Below are 17,512 nucleotides of genomic sequence, written 5' to 3' on the forward strand. Positions count from 1 at the left end.
CTCTGCCCAACAGAGAGGTGACCGGCATTTCCGCCCGTACAATGCCTCGAATGGAGCGGCTTGAATGCTGGTATGGTAACTGTTATTGTAAGAAAACTCCACCAAAGGGAGGTGCTTTTCCCAGCCGTTGCCAAAGTCGATAACGCATGCCCGAAGCATGTCTTCGAGAGTTTGAATCGTCCGCTCAGACTGCCCATCCGTCTGAGGGTGATAAGCCGTGCTCATGTCTAACCTTGAGCCAAAAGATTTGTGCATTGCTTGCCAAAGTTCTGACGTGAATCGTGCATCGCGATCCGAAATGATAGACGTGGGCACCCCGTGCCTCGCGACAACTTCTTTAAGATAGACGTCTGCGAGAGTGGAGAATTTGTCCGTTTCCTTAATCGGTAGGAAGTGTGCAGACTTGGTGAGTCGATCAACTATGACCCATATTGTATCGTTCCCACGCTGGGATCTAGGTAGGCCTGTAACGAAATCCATGGAAATTTCTTCCCATTTCCACTGAGGTATCTTAGGCTGTTGAAGTAGGCCAGCTGGTTTCTGATATTCAACCTTGACTCTTGCACAAGTCAAGCATTTTCCAACATACGTAGCGATGTGGGCCTTCATACTAGGCCACCAATAGGTAGTACTGATATCGTGATACATTTTATCCGACCCTGGATGTACCGAGTAGCGAGACTTGTGAGCTTCATCCATTACAAGTTCGCGTAAACCGCCGTAGAGTGGGACCCAAATCCGGCCCGTTACATAGTAGGCGCCGTCTGCCTTCTGTTCCATCTGTTGCCGTGAGCCGCGTAAGGCTTCAGCCTTGACGTTTTCGGGCTTCAGCGCTTCTGTCTGAGCAGCTCGTATTTGTGCTGGAAGGCTAGACTGAATCGTTAGCTGTAGCGCTCGCACGCGCTTTGGTAAAGTGTCCTTTCGACTAAGGGCATCAGCCACAACATTGGCTTTGCCTGGGTGATACTTGATAGCGCATTCGTAATCGTTAAGTAACTCGACCCATCGTCGTTGACGCATATTCAAATCCTTCTGCTTAAGGATATGCTCGAGACTCCTGTGATCGGTGTAAATCGTGCACCTGGTACCGTACAGGTAGTGTCGCCATATCTTAAGCGCAAAAACAACAGCTCCCAGCTCCAAATCGTGCGTCGTGTAGTTGCGTTCATGAACTTTGAGTTGACGAGAGGCGTAAGCAATAACCTTGTCGCGCTGCATTAACACACATCCCAATCCCCGAATGGATGCATCACAATAAACCACGAAGTCTTCTGTGCCCTCTGGCAGTGAAAGAATAGGTGCGCTGCAAAGTCTATCCTTTAGGTGCTGAAAAGCAGTCTCCTGGGGCTCTCCCCAGCGATAGGTAACACCCTTCTGTGTCAGTAGCGTAAGTGGTTGCGCGATCTTTGAAAAGTCTCTAATAAACCGTCTGTAGTAACCTGCCAGACCCAAGAATTGACGTATCTCTGTCGGTGTACGCGGTGCAGGCCAGTTTCTGATCGAATCTACCTTGGATGGATCGACATGGATCCCATCCTTGTTTACCACATGACCTAAGAAGTGGACTTCACGAAGCCAGAAGTCGCATTTAGAAAGCTTGGCGTACAACTGTTCCTTCCGAAGGAGTTCCAAAATGAGACGAAGATGCTGTTCGTGTTCCTCCTGACTCTTGGAGTAAATCAGAATGTCGTCGATGAAAACAATGACGAACTTGTCAAGATAGGGTTTGCACACCCTGTTCATAAGATCCATAAATACAGCAGGCGCGTTTGTCAGCCCGAATGGCATGACGAGAAACTCGTAGTGACCGTAACGAGTTCTGAATGCAGTCTTGGAGACGTCCTCATCCCGGACTCTCAGCTGATGATAACCCGACCGTAGGTCTATCTTGGAGTAGTAGCACGACCCTTGCAACTGGTCGAATAAGTCGTCTATGCGCGGAAGAGGATAACGGTTCTTCACCGTCACCTTGTTGAGTTCACGGTAGTCGATGCACATCCTGAACGTACCGTCCTTCTTTTTCACGAAAAGTACTGGAGCTCCCCAAGGCGAAGAGCTTGGTCGTATGAAACCCTTTTCCAAGAGTTCTTGCAGCTGTTTTGACAATTCCTCCAATTCTGATGGAGCTAGACGATATGGTGCGCGAGCTATGGGTGCTGCTCCCGGAGCGAGCTCGATCTGAAATTCGACCTGACGATGAGGCGGTAAGCCAGGTAAGTCTTCAGGAAACACCTGAGGGTAATCACGTACAATTGGAATATCTTCCAATTTCCTTTCCTTTGTTGATGCGTCTGTAACGAGAGCCAGAATGGCTGTGTGACCTTTACGTAAGCACTTCTGAGCCTTCAAGAAAGAGATGATGCCAACCACTGCACCACTCTTGTCGCCTTGAACTTCTAGAGATTCCTGACCCAAACGAGGAATGCGAATAACCTTTTCGCTGCATAGGATTTCTGCCTGGTGTTGGGATAACCAATCCATCCCAATCACGACGTCGAAACTACCCAAAACTATGGGAATGAGGTCGATAGAGAAAGCTTGACCAGCTAAGATAAGATTACAACCCTGAACTACGTGCGTGGCTTCTAGACTTTTACCGTTAGCTAATTCGACTACGTGTTTAGTGGGTAAAAGTGTTGGTGCACGTTTTAGCAGTTGACACATTTTCACAGACATATAGCTTGTATCCGCACCCGAATCAAACAAAACAGTAACGTAAATATTGTCGAGGAGAAACTTACCCATAACAACGTTGGGATCGTTCACTGCGTCGCCTCGACCTAGCACAAAAGCACGACCACGAGCTTCATTGCCGTTGTTGTTGTTGTTGTTGTTCCCGCCGTTATTGTTGCCGTTGCCCTGGTTGTTATTGTTGTTGCGATTCTGGTTCAACTGAGGGCAATCACGTTTGAAGTGACCTTCAGCCCCACACTGGAAACATCCCCGGTTTCCACGCTGTGGCTGCTGCTGCTGCTGCTGGTTCTGTGGAGCTGGTTGCTGAGGCTGCTGATTCTGATTCGCAGGACGAGGGCTCCTGCAGTCTTTGGCCTCATGACCCATCTTTAGACACCTTTGGCAACGACCCTTGTTACATGGGCCGTGGTGATGCCTGTTGCAGTTGTGGCACCTGGGTTGACTACCCTGATATCTCCTCTGTCTGTGACCACTAGAGGATTGCTGACTGGGACTCTGATAGTGATCAACCTTCTGCTGCTGAGATTGTGGCTGAACAGATGCTGAACCTTTGCTGGAATCCCCATCCCACTTTCTTTTACTGTCACCAGATGTAGCAGGAGTAACTGAGGTGGTGACATTAGCAGTAGCATTAACACGCTTGGGCAGTCTATTCTGTTCCACTGCCTGATCAGTGATGCGATGAGCAAGGCGCTGGATTTCTTGGATGTTTTCGAGGTTAGCCGACGTCACGTGGCTTTGAATCTCTGGCGCCAATCCCTTGAGATACAACTCAATGCGCTTGTAGGGAGGGTCCACCATAGTAGGACACAGAACGGCCAGCTCATTCGACCGTTTAGTATACGCTTCGATTTCCGATCCCACCATCTTCAGATTATAAAGCTCATCCTCCAACTTATGAATATCCTCGCGAGTGCAATACTCACGCTTGATGAGTTCCTTAAAGTCGTTCCATGGGGTGGCGTTAGCAGCTGCCAACCCTAAGATCTGGACTTGGGCGTTCCACCAAGTCAGTGCTATCCCTTCCAAAGTACCGGTAGCAAACTTGACCTTGCGAGCTTCAGGGCACTCGCACATTTCAAATACTGATTCTAGCTTCTCGAACCAGTGGAGGAGTCCAACTGCCCCCTCTGTGCCGCTGAAAGAGTTTGGACGACAGTCCATGAAGTTCTTGAACGTGCAGACAGGCTGCTGCGCGTGTTGACCTATGGTGTACGAGTAGGGCAAAGTTTAAATACAAAAGCTAGTTTAGGAGTGTAGGATCTAAAGATCCTAGCGTAAGTTATAACTACAGGTTATCCTACCTGCTTGAGCAGCCGCAAATGCTGCTGTGACTTGGGCTTGAACGAGAGCCTCTAGCTGGGCTTGTGTCATGTTGATTCTTCCAGACATGATCTTCATAGTAACAAGTAGCATACATAAGAATGGTTCGCGAGTAGGGCGATGACAGAAAAGCGTAGGCATATAGGTGTTCTCATGAAATCAAAGCATGTGTATCTAAGCGTAATGCGAGCAAAGTTCTAAGCAGTTCTAGCAAACAGGCAATAACATAAACCTTATTACCTAGGATGTCGAGTCTTGCACGTGGAGCGAAGCGTCGTTGTGGATCGTTGAGAGCACTGTACTGGTTATAGTCCGGTTTTAATAAAAACGTTTTCCCATATTAAAACCAAGTTCTCTATAACCAATGGCTCTGATACCAATCTGTCACACCCCCAAAATCCACATGCGGAGTATCACCGCTTGGGAGCGTGACTGACCAGGATCAAGCCACCAATTATATCAAACGTAGCATTTAATAATAATCAAAGACATAATTGGTGTTCAAAATCAAACACTGTTTAAGTAGCGGAAGCATTAAATGTAAAACCCAAAACATAAGTATCAATGTGTGAATGTAAAAGTGTTTAATTAGCATTCACGAGTTCTTGTCCACAACGACCCGCTTCTCCTCTGGTGCAAGCTCCAAGTATACCTAAGGTCCTGCAAGGCATGCAGCAAATAATCAACAAACTAGTTGAGCGAGTTCACAGAAAGTAAGTTCATAATCATAGGGCGTGAGTTAACTGGTGGGGGCTTCCCATGTTTATCCTGGCTAATGAGGGCTTCTCATTAACGGTACTTACTAGACTAACTTCCGACCATGTGTTCTTCTTTACCGAGAACAGGAAAACGTACAGGGTCACGTAGGCTTTACGTGACGTGCCCTTCCCCGAGGACAGTGGTACGCGTGGGGGCTACGTAGGCTTTACGCAGCGTGGCCTTCCGACCTGGAAGCCAGTGAATGGTATTGGGTTACGTAGGCTTTACGTAACGTGTCCTTCCCGACCCGGGAGACATATGGCAAATATACTGGGTTACGTAGGCTTTACGTAACGTGTCCTGACTAACCTGAGGACGATGGTCTATAGTCTGGTATATGCGTAAGTACGAGTAATCATTCCACATTCATCATATCCAACCCAATTCCCAACCCGGGAATCCCATGCCTTGGCTGTGTGAACTCACCTTGGTTTGCTCGGCAGATACACAAAGAGTACGAGTAAGCAAGTAATGGTCAACCACGTCCTATCATGGTTATTATGCAAGTCAGGTTCAGTGTTCAAGTAGTGCACGTAAACAATCAAAGCAAGCACGTATGCACGTAAACAATCAAGAGCATACACTTGTGCGATTCATTATATGTTTCCCAAACAATACCCGGCCCAATCAATAACCCATTCAGTAAGCGGCCCTAAGATAACAATTTAGACATGAAGGTTTCGGCCCAATAAATCAACAGGCAATGCCTTGTGCGATTGGCCTAGGCCCAACTATAAACGGCCCATTGTGTTGTGTGATTCAGCTAGCATAAGCAGCCCAAACATATGGTACGTAGTGGACTTGTGCGATCCGATCAGTTGGGCTGCCCGACCCAAATATAACCTACGGCCCAATGTAACGCATATTAACGTTGTGCGATCCAGCTGCTTTTGTGCGATTCAGCTGGGTTGTGCGATCCAATACTCTTGTGCGAGTGGGCTGGATTGTGGGACAAGCTTTTGGGCTTGTCCGGCCCAACAGTTAGGCTAACCCAACAACTTGTGCGATCTGCCACCTCTTGTGCGACTGAGGTCACATTGTACGGCTGGGACCTGTTGTGCGTGTGATCTTGTGTGATTCAGATCAGTTGTGCGATCGGGCCAGCTTGTGTGTGTGTGGTCCATTTGTGCGATCAGTTAAATCATCCCATTAATCAAGCAAATTCGGTTACAATCAATAACTATTTCCAAATTTATCTAACTCAATCAACACAATTCCAGCAAATCGTTTAGCAAGATATCGATCAAACAAGATATTCTATCAAGAATCCTCATGAACCCTAATAATCGTATGAACAATCTCTAACAATTTATATGAACATATGGCCTAGAACATCAACCAATCCGATTACATGAGCATACACATATGACCGATATCAAAACACCATTAAACATCGAACAATTAACAGAACTATTATCATGAATCCGTTTTACACATCACCTCATCACAACCGATTACCATAAATCCTTACTTCCGATTTTTGTGTTAAGATCATGAGGTATATTCACATATAAAGACTAGCCTAGATCGATCAACAACCATCATGTAACATCATATGAGTGCATATCACATACAATCAATTAGTAAACAAGCAATATACACTAACCGGTTGGAAATCAAGAGAGAGGCGATGATCCTCTTGTGCCTTGTGTCGTCGGGTTCTAAGCAGCCGAGAGAGAGATAGCAACTAGGGTTGTGTGTGATAATGTGTTGTAACAAAATGAAAGAAGGGCCAAGTCCCCTAAGTGTTTTCACGGTTAAGAGAGGGGCCGGTTCTACCTTGGGCCGTCCTTGAGCCCAATCAAATGATATGGCCCAATGGCCTTGTGTGAATGATGTGAGCTTGCACGGTTCGATCGTTAAATACATACATACATATAACACAACACATGATTCACAACGCTCACATAACACAAAATAACAAACATTTATTAAATCCAACCACATAATTTAGTTCACATACGTACATAGCGTTACACAGAACGAGTCTAAAGTTCGAGTTGTCACATCCAAGGCCACCACCTAGCTGATGCAGAGGAGCGTATCCTGGACCTCCAAACCATTGCAGTTGCTAAGGACAAGAGGATCTCCCACCTGGAGAAGGAGAACAAGGGCTTGGAGAAGCAGGTCCTCGTTGCTGAAATGAATGCTACTAAAGAGCGACTGGAGATCACAGAAGAGGCCAAACAATCTGCTGTTATTGTGATCCTCAAGATCAAGCTCCAAATGGCTAGAGAGACTGCTGATCCTTCCTACAATAGGGTTGAGTGGGACACTGCGGCTTGGAGGCAAATGCTACATGAGCTTGGGGATGATGAGAAGCCAGAGGAGGTGCTGACTGCTGAGGCTGGTGGAAGCGGTAGCAAGGATCCTGAGGATGCGGCAGCGTCTGGTGGCAGTGGTGAAGCTAAGGTGGATGAGGTAGCGAAGGTGTAGGCTGCAACAATGGATGATGCTGGATAATATAGACGAGGCCGGAGCTCATTTTTTAGGATTTGTGGTTGTTTTTGGTTTATGGTGTTTTTATTCAAACAATGATGGTTTGTAACTAGACAGTAGTTTTTAGGGTTAAGGATCACTGATCCTTTGAACAATAGGGAGTAGCAAAGGTGGATGGATCCTTCTGGTTGTGGAGGATGAAGCCTTTGGTGCCCCTCGCCTTTAATTTCCTGCACTTTGTGAACCATTAGTATGGACACCCTTTGCCAACCCAAGTGGACGGGCCACGTTTTGCTGGTAGAAACTTGGGTCGCCAATTTTGACAACCTTTCAAAGGGTTTTTTAATAAATAAATAAAACTTTAAGCTTTTGACTATCTTTGGTGTTACATATTTGTTTTATGTTTGAGATTTTGTTATGTTGAATTCCTATTGATTAACCTTGTTCCATAAAACTTGGAAAATCTTAAGTTGTTAAAAAGAATACTAAGTGTTTATCATAACAAATTCCTTAAAAGGCTGATCATTATATGATCAAGGATCACATATCCTGTTGTCAAAGGTTAAGGGTAACATTAATAAGCCAGAAATAAAATAATGGCAAATGAAGGATCATACCAGTGAATCCAAGTTAGGATTCTATATCCTTAATGTTTTGGTTAAAAATCAAGCAAATATAATGCAACCAAATCTTTATGTGTGAGGTGTGATGCTTGAATCAATGAACAATATTAAGGATCACTCCGAAATGTAATGAACAAGTGACACAATGATTTATACGAGGAAAAAGCCCTTGATCAAGAGTTGATCTCGGGCATAAAAAACCTCGGGTGATGGAAACTACCGATCACCAACTTAAATAAAATAAAACGTGTGTTACAACTTCGGATGATAGCGAGCTAGTTACAAGGATCACTAGAGTGAAATGTGTAATAATGGTGTGTAATCACCGAGCAAAGTGTTGTGAGCTGACGAGAGCAGTATGAGTGTGTGTGTTTTAGCCAAAAATAGCCAAGTGTTCTAATCTAGCTCGCTATCCCCTTTTAAATTTAGTAAATATCTAAATAACTAACTATCCGCAATTCATGCCCTCTCCCTACGATCTCCATAACGTTCACCATAGTCAAGCACGTGCGGAATAAAAGAGAATATGCTCCAAGAATATCGCCATGACTATGTCCATGCACGTACTCCTGCAAAACAATCCCATATTCAAAGCAGACAATCGTTAGTGTAAGGATCACTATAATGATCCTGGATCCTGATCCTACAATACTCTCTGAGGATCACTAATTCAGACAGAATTAAGGATCCTGAAACCCGATAACAATTGAGGATCACTGATCACAAGAAAATCTTCCCCTAACAATTGCCCCCCAAAATACAAGGAGTAAAAGTGTAAATAACGAGTTGTATTTTCTGTTCTTATTCGCAACGAATCAACGGATAACTAGCCGTTGTAAGCGGACTAGCCGTTACCATCCTGACGTCACTAAGGTGACTACCCTGCATGATCATTATTATAAATTGAAGTTAGGGATAGAGATCAGTTTGCATTTAAATTCGAGAAAGACTCCCTTTAAATCCTCATTCGAAGATCAAGCAGGTATCTCTCTTCCTCTTCTCCCTTTACGTTTTCTTTTCCTGTCCATCTTCTTCTCTACCATCATGACTAAAATGATGCTAAGATCCTCCCCGGCTAAGGATCACACAAAAGACAGTCCTCTTAAAACCCTGGGGATCATCGAAGATTCCATGAAAGAACGATGCTGCTTCACTGATGCACAAATAGACAGAGTTCGTCATTGTTTTCCGGCGAGTACCGTTTTCAAAACCTTTGACCCCACCACTCTGAGCGATTTCGTTTCTGAAACTTGGGTAGCTTTCCCAGTCACTCCGTTCTCAATAGGATACACATACCCTTTCCCTAAATTCACCCAATCTTTCTTTTCCCTCACCGACATCTCCTATATTCAAGCTATGCCAATGATGTGGAGGGTCTTGATCACCCTTGAAAGGATTATTGAGCAAGAAGGCATTGATCTAGGAATGTCGGAGCTGGCAGAGATGGACAACTTAGTGAGCCACGGATCCCACCGATATTTACTCAAGAACAAACCTTTTGAAGAACACCCCATCCTCAAAACCACGAAGAATGATACCAACTGGAAAAGGAGGTTCTTCTTTGTCAGGAGGGATACCCTTCCAAACGGGAAGGATTTGCCAAGGGAGTGGGCCACCCATGGTAGGATAGAGGATCCTTAGAAGGATCACCGAATAAGCTTGCCTCTGGTAAGGATCACTAACATGTTTTTGTTTCTTTTGTGCAGCTATTTCTGTTTCACATATTATACCATCACCTGCCACCAAGGAGAGGCTTGCCGCCTTCAGAAAACTTGATCCTGCAACAAGGTCATTTCAAGCCATTACCCAGGATTCTCAAGAAGTATCCTCAAGTTTTATCTGTTTTGGATGTGTAGGTGCTGGAAAGTCATCGAAGTCTGCTTCTCGCTTTAGTGTCACTGATCTTGACACCGTCCGATCCGGGAAGAAAAAGTCTGCTGTTAGCCCCTCCGTCATAGTCCCCAAAGCAACCACTTCAAAGGGAAGAGGCGGAAAGAAGAGAAAGGCTGCCGGTACCCTTGAAGGCATTCCTCTGATCCAGCATCAATTCGAGGAATACGTTGCTGATGTAAGAATAAATGATCCTTAAATGTGATTCTTATACATGATCCTTCCATACTGACAGTAAAGGATCCTGAATTGTATCTTCTCTTTTGCAGAAATTTGCTGAAATCCGGGACTACGTCGGGAATGTTCAAGAGCTGGAAGAGAAATACCTGGACCTTCAACAAGTGGTGGTGCTTAAGGATCACAAGATTGCCTCCCTTGAAAAGGACCTCAACGATGTCAAAACTCAAGCGGTTAAAGCTCAGATCGATGCTGACTATGAGAAGCACGAGATCATGGAGGATGATAAAGTCTCCGCTGCCATTGCCATGTATAAAACCAAGTTGCAGATGGCCCAAGAAGCTCAAGATCCTAACTTTGATAGGAGCAACTGGGACATGGAGGGCTGGAAGGCTAGGCTGGCTGAGTTGGAGGACGAAGAGGAGGCTGATGAGGTTCTTGCAATTGAGGCGACCAACAGCGGCAAGGATCAGGGTGGAGAAGCAGGTGGAGCTTGTGAAGGTGATGCAACGAAGGTGTAAGCTGCAAGGATGGGCGATGATGGACACTTCTAGACATCGCCGGAGCCCATTTTTTAAGTTTGGTTGTTTGTTTTGTTGAACAATGATGGGTTGTATTTTGAACAATAGTTACTAGGTTTATGGATCAAGGATCCTCAGACAATAGGTAGGATAATAGGTGGTGGAGGGTGTTCTGGTCAAAAATCAGATGAGGATAATGCAACCAAACTCTTTGTTACGGGGTATGATGCTTGAATTGATAAATAACAATAAGGATCACTTAGATATGAATTGCACAAGTGACACAAAGATTTATACGAGGAAAAAGCCCTTGATCAATAAATGATCTCCGGCATAAAAAAACTTCGGGTGATGGAAACTACCGATCACCAACTTCAAATTGAACAATAATTCTTTACAACTTCGGATAATAGCGAGCTAGGTACAAGGATCACTATGGTGTAACGTGCAGAAATATGTAAAAATTGCTAAGTGTTTTGCTGTATGCTCAAGAGTGCTGCTGTACGAGTGTGTGTAGCCAAAATTAGCCAAGTGTTTCTAAAACTAGCTCGCTACCCCTTTAAAAAAATAGAATTTAACTAAGCTAACTAACATTCCACAATTCGTGCCTTGCTCCCACGTTCTCCACAACGTCCATTTTCAGTCAAACACGTGCGAAATAACCGTGGAATATTCCTTAGAAACGTTGCCAAGACCAAGTCCAACTTGTTACTCCTGCAAAACAATACGAAATTCAAAGTGAACAATCGTTAGTATAAGGATCCGTAAGGTGATCCATGATCCTGATCCTGAAGCACTTCTGAGGATCACTATCTGTCACAGAAGTTAGGATCACTAAAAGGATAACACATGAGGATCACGGGCTACTAGAAAATCCTCCCCTAACAATTGCCCCCAAAATATAAGGAGTAATTATGTAAAATAAATGAGTTATATTTTGTTGATCTTATCCGCAACTAACTAAAGGATATATAGCCGTTTAAATCGAACTATCCGTTGCAATCCTGACGTCACAGAAGTGACAACTCTGCAAGATCATGATTATAAATAGGAGATAGAGATAGGATCAATTTGCATTTAAATCTTAGAGAGACTCCCTTTATAATCCCATCCGAAGAACAAACAGGTATTCTCTCTTCATCTTCTTCCTTCTCTTACTCTGTTTTATTTCTTTTACCATCATCTTGCCAAAAATGTTGCTCCGGAACTCTCCCGCTAAGGATCACCAGAAGAACAGGCCTCTGAAAAGTCAAGGAATCATCAAAGATTCCGCAAAGGAACGCTGCTGTTTCACTGATCCTCAGATCGATAGGATCCGCTATTGCTTCCCCGCGAACGCCGTATTTAAGTCCTTTGATCCCACTGCCCTGAGTGATCACGTTTCTGAAACATGGGTTACCTTTCCTGTTACTCCGTTTACCATAGGCTATACCTATCCTTTCCCGGCCTTTACCCAGTCCTTCTTTTCTCTTACTGGCATTTCTTATATCCAAGCTATGCCAATGATCTAGAGGGTTCTGCATACCCTTGAGAGGATCATTGAGCAGGAGGGGATTGACCTAGGAATGTTAGAGCTGGGCGAGATGTATGATCTCACTACCTTTGGATCCCACCGATACTTGTTCAAACGTAAGCCTGGTGAAGAACACCCAATTTTTAAAGCCACTAAGACGATATCAACTGGAAACGGCGTTTCTTCTTTGTCAGAAGAGATTCTATCCCCAATGGAGAGGATCTACCAAGAAAATGGGCCACCCATGGTAGGATAGAGGATCCTGAGAAGGATCACCAGATAGTCTCCTTTTGTATGAGGATCACTAACACCCTTTTGTTCTTTGTTATGCAGCTGTTACCGTCTCACACCTCAAACAGTCTCCTGCTGCCAAAGAGAGGCTTGCTGCCTTTAGAAGACTCAATCCTGAAATAAGATCATTCAAGACAACCACCCAGGATTCACAAGAGGTATCCTCAGGTTCTGTCACGATGTCAAGTAAGTATCCTGTTTAAAAATTCAAATAAATAGTTAAATATAAGTAGGATAAGGATACTTATCTTGTTTTGATTGTGCAGGTGCTGGAAAAGCTTCCAAATCTGCTTCTAAGTTCAGTGTGACCGATCTGGATAACGTCTGATCCTCCAAGAAAAAGACTCCTGCTAGCCCAACTGCTTCAATACCCAAGGCACCCTCCAAAGGAAGGGGAGGCAAGAAAAGAAAAGCTTCTAAGGCTGAGGATCTGCAAGGCCTGCCCATGATCCGCCAACAATTCCTTGAGTACTTCAATGAGGTAAGGATCACTGTCCCTGCTCGTATATCCTGCTTGTTTGAGGATCACCTGGTCCTGAACTGTTCTTTATCCTCTTTGCAGAAATTTGCCGAGATTGAAGATTATGTGGGGAACATTGAGGATCAGGATAGGAAGATTGCTGACCTCCAACAGGTTGCACTGCTCAAGGATCTCAAGATTGCCGACCTCCAAAAAGATCTCCAGAATGCCAAAAATGAGACGGCCAAGGTGTTGATCAATGCTGACTACGAGAAACATGAGATCACCCAGGATGCCAAAGTCTCTGCTGCCATAGTGATGTATAAGACCAAACTGCAGATGGCCTAGGAAGCTCAGGATCCTGATTTTGACAGGAGCAACTGGGATGTGGAAGGCTGGAAGGCAAGGCTGGCTGAGCTGGATGATGAGGAGGAGGTTGAGGAAATGCTGACGATCGAGGCTGGAAGCAGTGGCAAGGATCATGGTGGTGAAGCAAATGGAGCTGGAGGTGGTGATGCAGCGAAGGTGTAGGATGCGTGATTGGGCAATGATGGACACTTCTAGACATAGCCGGAGCCCAATTTTTTAGTTTTGATGGTAGTTTTTTGGTTGTGATGTTTTAAACAATGATGGTCTGTACTTTGAACAATAGTTTTAGGGTTAAGGATCTAGGATCCTTTAGACAATAGGTAGGATTACAAATGGTGGAGGGATCCTCTGTTTGGGGGATGAAGCCATTGTGATCCTGCCGCCTTTTTATTACCTGCATGCTATGACCACACAAACAATGGACACCCGTTGCCAACCCATGTGGACGGGCCACGTTTTGCTGGTAGAAACGTGAGTTGGCAATCTTGACAACTTTTAGTGGTTTAAACTATGTTAATAAAATAACTTTAATCTTTTGTGGCTTATCTTGTGTTGTTATCCTTGTTTATCTTTTCAATTTTCAATTGCTTTGATATACACTTGTCTAAATAAGAAATCTTGAATAAGTTAGATTGAAAATATTTAGGATATGATTCAGGATCAAATATCCTATAGTTGAAAAATCCCAAAAAGTAGTGTATTCTAAGGATCACAAGTTTAGTTGTCAAAATACAAGGGTTATTCAAATAAACAATGAACAAAATTAAAATAGTTAAGGATCATACCTGAGGATCCAAGTTAGGATCCTAACCCTTAATACCATAACCAGGATAACTATAAGACAAACCTTAGAGAGAAGTAAGGATCAAGGATCCTTGGTTGTTTAACTTCAAAGACCTGAAATAGAACATAACTTGGGACTAAGTCAATACAAGATAAAAGTTAGCAACTGGGGACAAGCCCAAGGATAACTGGGGACAAGCCCAAGGATAACTGGGGACAAGCCCAAGGATAACTGGGGACAAGCCCAAGGATCGTATGTAAACTGGAGTATGGCCCTAACTGGCGACTATCCAAACTTAGTGACATGAAAATGCCAAAACCTTAGTTAACGTGAAAACGTTAGAAACCTTAGGAACGGATGTATGGTACGTCTACCATTATACGTAGGATCCTAGATATAGCCAGTACAATGGAATTATCAGCCCCTCAAGTGAGTACTGGTCCCACTGCCATGAACTATACCAGGATCATCATGCGCTACCGGCGGAACTGAGGTCAAGCCCAAATAATTGGGGTCAAACCCAAGTGACTGGTTGCTTTTGTGGATAACCATCCTTTTGCTAAGGATACCTGAACTTTCAAAACTCAGAATCACGTGAGAAGTGGATAAAGGATGCAGGATCCTTATCCTTAGGTGAGAAAGTAAGGGAATGAAATAGTTTGAGATTAAGATGTTACCAAAGTAAGGATCATCTGTGCTTTAAGGATCCTTCCAGGATACTCATGATGTGAGGATCATCTGTTCTATGAGGATCCTACTCACATGAAATATTTTTTCAAGTGGACAGCATTCCAGGCTCTTGGTAGTAAATCACCTTCCATTGTTAGCAACCGATATGCCCCCTTTCCTGCCTCAGCTTCGATCAAATAAGGGCCTCCCCACTTTGGAGCCAACTTTCCATCAGCAGGATTGGTGGTATTCTGAAATGCTTTCCTTAACACCATATCACCAATTTGAAACTTCCTGATCCTGACATTTTTATTGTAAGCACCAGCCATTCTTTGTTGATAACTGGCCATCCTTATCCTAGCCAGATCCCTGATTTTCTTCAATAGTATCCAGGTCTTGAACCAAGTTCTCATCATTTTCCTCAGGATCACGGATACTTATTCTAGCAGTTGGAACCACCATTTCTGTAGGGATCACTGATTCTGCACCAAATACCAAAGAGAATGGAGTCTGGCCTGTAGCATTCTTGGGGGTTGTCCTATCAGCCCAAAGCACATAAGGTAGTACTTCTGCCCATTTCCCTATTTTGGATCCAAGCTTCTTCTTCAAATTGTTGATGACGATCTTGTTGGATGATTCTGCCTGACCATTAGCTTGTGGGTGGACTGGTGTTGATGTTATGATCTTAATCCCCCAGCTGTCACAAAAGTCAGTAGTTCTGCCCCCAATAAATTGGGAACCATTATAACATATAATTTCAGAAGGAATACCAAATCTAGTTATAATATTTCTTTTAATGAAGGATATAACTTCCTTTTCTCTGACTTGGGCAAAAGCATCAGCCTCTATCCACTTGGAGAAGTAATCAGTCATAGCAAGCATGAACACTTTTCCACCGGGTGCCTTAGGGAGCTTACCAACTATATCCATACCCCATCTCATAAATGGCCAAGAGGAGGATTCGGATGCAAAAATTCAGCCGGCTGATGAAGGATATTGTTGTGTCTCTGACAAGGATCACACTTCTTAGCATACTCCACAGCATCTCTTTTCATAGTTGGCCAATAGTATCCTGTCCTCAGGATCCTTGAGAATACTGCCCTGCCCCCAGTGTGGTTTCCACAATCTCCTTCATGGAAGTCTTTTAAAACTTCTTGGATTTCAGGATCCTCAATGCATCTTAAATATGGTCCTGCAAGAGATCGCTTATACAACATATTATTTAAAATTGTGAATTGAGATACCTTAATTTTGAAAGCCCTAGGGTTTTCTCCTGTTGGAATCTCTCCATGTTGTAAGTATCTCATGATTGGGAGGATCCATGATCCTGAACGAGACTGAGTATCCTTACTAGGGATAATTGCAGAATCCTCTCCGATTTCCATAGCCACATGATCCTCAATGGCGGGAGCCAGGATATGGATAATGGGGATACTTATATCCTCCGGGATCTTCAAAGATGATCCTAAATTAGCCAGTGCATCAGCTTCTGTATTTTCTTCCCTTGGTACCTGTGTCAAACTAAAGGAAACAAAAGAGAGTGCCAATTCTTTGACTATCTCCAAATATTTGGTTAGCTTTTCACCTTTAACAGCATAGGATCCATTAAAGTGATTAGTGATTAGCAATGAATCTACATGTACCTCAAGATACCTGATCCCCATATGCTTAGCAATTTGTAAACCAGCTATCAAGGCTTCATATTCAGCCTCATTGTTAGTGGTTTGGAACTCACAAGCTATAGAGTGGGGTATTATGTCCCCCTGTGGCGATTTTAGTAGTATTCCAAGCCCTGTGCCTTTGACATTTGAGGATCCATCAGTATAGAGTATCCAAGGATCCTTGGTCTCCTCTAGGTGCTGGACTTCTAATTCAGCTTCCTTTTGCAAATCACTACTGAAATCTGCCACAAAGTCAGCTAATGCTTGGGATTGAATGGTTGTCCTAGGCTCATATCTTATATCATATGCACTAAGTTTCACTGCCCACTTAGCCATCCTTCCTGACATTTCAGGTTTCCTGAGGACATTCTTAATTGGAAAATCAGTTTTAACAATAATAATATGACATTTTGAAGGATTAAGTTTCATGTTATATTTGTCAAGGATATCGAATGCTTCCTCCAAGTCCCTTAGGTGATCCTCAGCCTTTTTGGATTTTACCACCATATCATCTATGTAGACCTCCATAGTTTGTCCAATCTTATCCTTGAACATCATATTCACCAGCCTTTGATAAGTTGCACCTGCATTCCTTAGTCCAAATGGCATAGCAATATAACAATATATACCGGTTGGAGTCATAAAGGCCGTATCCTCTTGATCAGATGGTTCTATCTGAATTTGTTGAAATCCAGATGAAGCATCCATAAAAGTTAACAGTTCATGACCCGCCGTTGCATCCACCATGGAGTCAATGTGGGGTAATGGGAAAGGATCCTTGGGACATGCCTTATTTAAATCTGTGAAATCGACACATACCCTCCACTTTCCATTTTTCTTTTGAACAACAACCACATTGGCCAGCCATCTTGGATACTTGACCTCTCTAATCATACCTGCTCGGAGCAATTTCTCTACCTCTTCCTGGATAATGGCATTTCTTTCTGGTGCAAACTTCCTCCTCTTTTGATGGATTGGTTTGAAGGATCTGTCAATGCCAAGTTTGTGAGTAATGATATCTTTAGATATACCTGTCATATCTTCATGTTTCCATGCAAAGGTAGTTTTCCTCCTTTTGAGGAAGGATATGAGGTCTTCTTTCATTTCGCCAAGGATCCCTGATCCTATATAGATTTTGGATTCAGGATCACCAGGATCCATGAGGATTTCTACTACATCCTGCTCTCTTGCCTCCAAGACGTCCCTTGGAGGATACTTTGATTGCTATTACTCTCTTGATTTTGAGGCTGGTTTCATCGACGAAGTGTAACAGTTCTTAGCCTCCTGCTGATCACTATCAAACTTCACTATTCCCCAAGGACTAGGGAGCTTCACACAC

Source organism: Helianthus annuus, chromosome 8 (assembly GCF_002127325.2).
Source record: "Helianthus annuus cultivar XRQ/B chromosome 8, HanXRQr2.0-SUNRISE, whole genome shotgun sequence".
Taxonomy (NCBI): Eukaryota; Viridiplantae; Streptophyta; class Magnoliopsida; order Asterales; family Asteraceae; genus Helianthus; species Helianthus annuus.